Raw genomic sequence first — 5,474 nt, 5'->3', positions numbered from 1 at the left:
GCTTAATAATCTTACTTAAAAAGGTTAATCTTAATAAAAATGTTTTACTTGCAAAAGATAAGTTTTATGAATAGTTATCATTACCAGAAAAATCTAATGAAATAGAAATACATGTTTAGAAACGTTATCTCAGGAAAGACTTGGTATTTAAGTGTGTCTTTACGACCCGCCCCTCTTTCCTGGGAACTAACTTGGTGTATATCCATAGATTATGACATAATTCTGTTGTAAGTTTTGTTAAAACTTTACTTTAGAAAGTGTCGTTGTGTTGTAAGACTTTCAATGATAAATGATGATTCAAGAAATACATAACCTTGAATCGAATGAATGAAAACGATTAAGTTCATTTTAGATCGGAAGTCTTATTTTCGCGTAAAATGTTATTTCGTAAGAATAATAATTATCGAAGTGACCTAATTAGCGGTATTTTGATTTTGGCGTGATGAAGAGTTCGAGAAGAGACCCAACGAATTAAGCTCACCTAGAATCAAGGAAACGATCTACACGACACACTCAAGTGAGGGAGAAAACATCGTGACACAATGATGTTCGAATATGCTTCAGGACCTCCAAACTCCCTCATAAGTTTGGAGTTGTCTTGGGTATTAAGAAAGCTTGTATTCAATCAATTGTTTGTTTTGTTTGGATTAAGTACAACAATATTTCTTATGCCGAATTATGTTAGGTTATGTTTATGTATGAAGATGCCATGATTATTCCTGTTTAATATTGCTCGAATAATTATTCTAAGAATTATATGTATGAGATAATTGTTAAATTCAAAGCTTAAAAACATGTGTTATAAATGAGAAAACTTTTCATTGAGAAAATAAATTTAACTAAATTTCACGTTTTTCTCGCTTGTGCGAGACAGCTCTCGCTTGAGCGAGAAGTGTCCAGACAAAACAGGCTTTCTCGCTTGGGGGAGACAACTCTTGCTTGAGCTGAAATATGCACAAAGAAAACTAGTTGTTTTCTTGCTTAAGCGAGACAACTCTCACTTGAGCCACATGTGCCTTATAAAAATGGTGATTCCCTCGCTTGAGCAAGACAACTCTCGCTTGAGCAAGAGGGTTCCATACAGGCAAGACTTCTTAAGTCGTCTAAATGATAACTCTCACATGTGCGAGAGTCTAATGACATTTTTGCCATCAAGAATTCATTCACTTCCAATTCTATTCAATAAAACATAAAACACCTTTATTGGAGATAATGTTCTTTCAATAAGTAAATGTTGTAAAGATGAATAATTATATGAAATTCTTGGAAATGATACAAAGAAGAGTTTCCATATCTAAAGTGATGTATGTAAAGAATTGCATGGTTAAGGACGAGGCCCACAAGTGTTATATTATGCCCACGCAGCGAGATCGTTTGACCGTAAGAGGCTTGGCTTGAGAGTCGTCCAGGGTGATTCAGCGATGATTTGTAGTGGTGCTGAGAAGTATTACATGCCCATGCAGCGAGATCGTCTAACCGTAAGAGGCTTGGCTTGAGGGTCGTCCAAGGTAATTCAATGATGGTTCGTAGTGGTGCTGAAGTTTATTCTCTATGGTTTAAATGTTAAGATCGGGTCCCACTAGAAGCATTCCCGATGGGAGATGTCTTAGGATGGGCAGATTGTTATAAAAGATGGATTAAAAGATTTAATTTGCTAACTTCGGTTAGTGTGCATATTCATTATGAATAATAAAGTAGTGGAGAGAAAATTTACGGAAGACGAATGAGCCCCGAGATGTTGAGAGGGATGGTGATGGCGGTGATTCGTCAGCAAAGTCTTGAGGGAGAGTCTAGGTGAGACGAGTCTCGTGTATTCCTAGATGAGGTATTCTGTTGGATCAGACAGTTCTCACAGTGCAAACTAGACGATCTCTAATAATCCCTCTTTGCAATTAGGATCGATGAAAGGGATGCCCAAAAAGTGTTTGATACGACGCCGTCCTGAAATGGACAGTTCCGTTGGAACAGATCGATCATATATATATATATCCTTGCAAGGAATAAGTTTTGGTGCGATCAAATTGGCTTGTTATGGGACCTGTACTCTCGGTTATTTTCGAATAGTTATTGGGAGGATAATGTGTAAGGATGGTGGACATATGCATAGCATGCATACATGGTATTTATCGATATTGATTTTAAAATCATAAGTTTTATACTTCATTCGTTATTAATATATGCGTGTATGATCATATGATATATATGTACTTGTTCTTTGTCTTGGGGTGATATTATGTGTAATTCCACGACGTTAATGATGAGTTTTTCACTGGATGTTTTACTCCATCTCTTTCTTTCTGGTGTACTCGTATACATCCATGTTTAGATGGACAGATCGGCGATGATCAGGGGCTACCACTTTACCATGTCCTAGGAGGGGGCATGGAGCGTTGAAGGAAACATATACACCTACATTGGTCCCTGCGACCTGGAATTGGATCTCGTATGTGATGGATGTGTTGCATCTGCCAGCACATTATGCAGTTCGGGAAGCATCATTCACCCTACTAGAGCGAAGGTCTGTACCTGCTGGTCCATCCGCACCAACTGAGGCACGAGGCAGATTGGAGGTTGTCAGGACCTGGTCCCAACCGGGATTCTCATCTACTGACTCAACGCCAAGAGGGATGGAAGGAGCAGGCATGGCTACTTCATCGGGGCCTAGGGGGTACACCCCGGATCCTTCAATGGATTGGGCAACAAATGAGGTGGTGGAGGACGAGGACGATGACTGTGTAGAGTTAATTTGCATAGAGGATTCAGTGGAGGTTATAGAGATCTCTTCAAACTCGGAGATCGAGGAAGACCCGAGTGAGGTTTCTAGTGCACCACCGGTCTAGGAGCTCCTTTCTTTCTTTTGATAGGGAACCTGTGTAGGGTTCTTTTGTAATGCCAACACACCCGACATTATTTTATTTGTATTTGTATTTTTAGTCTTTGTTAGGGGCGAAGAATAGACTTCACCTTGTATTTTGTAAACCATGATGTACGTATTACAAATTCAAGAATTGATTAATGAGAAGTATTCATAAAAGAATTGTGTTTCGTTTAATTACATTTTAAGTATTAAGAAATTATTATGAAATGATTTTCTGGGAGTTACAAAAATATGTTAAGGGCAAAATAGTAAAACAAAAATTATATCATGGTGGTAGTTACACCATGTTTTCCCTTTATATATAGTATAGAAGTATAGATATAGTATAAATTTATAATACAGATATAAATGATGTAAATTATTAATGTACAATTAAATGTTTTTGTGTGTAAGACTTTATTGATACTTGAGTCTTGAAGGCGACTTATTGACTTTGACATGAATTTCACACATTGAAAATGTACTAAACTTATATTTTGAAATAAACATATTTTTTTATGTGAACTTGTCAATTTGAAAGTGTGTTAGACATGCTATTTTTTATTAGAAATAATCGAACTAAACCAGACTGAAACCACATAATTTTTGGATCAAATGGGATTAGATGTCTTGATGTCAATTAATCAAACCAAACAATATCACATGTTACTTATGTCTTCAAATTAGATGCCATTTTACTTGAAAAACAATATATAGCGATTGCTAACATCCCTATCATCTATAAATAATCTCATCAGAGTAGAACATAGTATACAAGAGCATAAAACGAGAGAACACTTTGAAATTGAATACTTGTGTCCAATCTTTTGATATTAAATTTACAATCTTTCTCTTTCATATTTATTCCACTTCGTGAGTGTGATTGAAAGACTTGCAAGTTGACTATTTTTAAACATAAACCATTGTTCAATGTTGAGCTTGGAGATATTATATGTGCAAATAATACTCTGTTGTTGAGTCTAAAGTGACTAGGTATGAAAACAATATTTATTGATCTAATAAGTGTTAAATTATAGTGGAATCTTGATATTGGCCTATCGGTTAACCAATATAAAAACTGTATAATTTTTTTATCTTTTAAATCCTTTATTTAAGCTTTATGTATGTTTTCTAACATGTGAAGTTTTGTATTGTGATAGCAAGTATTTCATTTGAACATCTTTTCATTTAAGTTTTTATTAAAATGAGCTAAACGTATGATGAGTTTGAATCATTTATCTTATCCAAAGTTTTAAAAACGTTGGAAAACACATTTCAACCATTCTTATCATAATTTTGATTATTTCAAGTTGCCTTGAATGAGTTTGTAATAATGCAGGGAAAACCAAGGACAAAGAGAATGAAAAAATCCTTAAAAATGGGAAAATAATAAAGGAAGCAGCGTTTACACAAAAAAAGGAAAAGGAAACAATATTTAGGAAGGAATTAATATCTATGCAACTTTATTCTAGCTTGTCATTATTACTCCCTCAACTACACTCATTAAAACATACAAAAAGCAAAGCAATCTATGTCTATACCCATGTTTTGAGAGGGTGAATATCTGTTGTCCCAAAACAGTGTGTCATTCTATGTGTTATAGTTTGTGATTGGTAAAAAAAAATTAATTATTAAAATTTTAATTTAAATATATTTTTTCAACCAATCACAAGCAGTGACACATGGAGTAACACACTTTGTGGTACAACAAGTATGCTCCCGTTTTTTTTGAGAAAGATCAAAATTTAGTTCTTTTATTTATATATATATATAAACTGTTATAAAACACCATCCCAGTAAAAAAAATAAAAAAATAACATATAATAGAATATTTGAAGGTATAATTATAAATATAATTAATACTATTAAAGAAATAATATTTACGGTATAGAGGCCGAAACTAGTTGTTTTTTAAAAGTAAACAACTAAAATATAAGTATAATATATGTTTAATAATTGGAAAATCATATATTCTTCTACAAATCCTCGTAACAAAAAGAAAATAAGTTAAAAATAATACTACTTATTAATAATTAGTTTATAAGTGACATATATCACTTTATTATGGATAGATAAATGTATAGAAATATTTAGTAGGAAAATATAACGTTACTTTTAATAACTTATAAATTATTTTTATTTAATTAATTAATTAGTATTATATATAATACCAATATTCACCAACAAAAATGTTAGTCAATTGATGTAAGATTTGATCATAAATGAGTTCATATGTCAGATCAAATGTTAGATTCGTGAGAGCGATACTTGTTGAGAGTAACAACTACAAATCTTAAGATAAAATATTAATTCCTTACATATAAGATGATGGTATCATATCAAAAAAATATTATCAATATTCCTTATTTTCTTATACATTAACATTAAACTCATTATTTTTACAGAAATTATAATTTATTTTGTTAAAATAGTTTAAAAAACACAAGCAAATGAGAAAAACGAATTTCCACCGAAAAGTTTAAAATCCAAAACGAAAAACACCAAAAAAATAAAAATAAATAAATAATGGATGAGGATAAACAAAGTCCTATTCATATTATCGGATCTTTATCGCAATGTTTTTCCGATCATTATAAATACTCTCTCTTCCTACCCT

This window comes from Lupinus angustifolius, chromosome LG05, assembly GCF_001865875.1.
Source record: "Lupinus angustifolius cultivar Tanjil chromosome LG05, LupAngTanjil_v1.0, whole genome shotgun sequence".
NCBI lineage: Eukaryota > Viridiplantae > Streptophyta > Magnoliopsida > Fabales > Fabaceae > Lupinus > Lupinus angustifolius.
Note: the sequence above shows the minus strand (reverse complement) of the source record.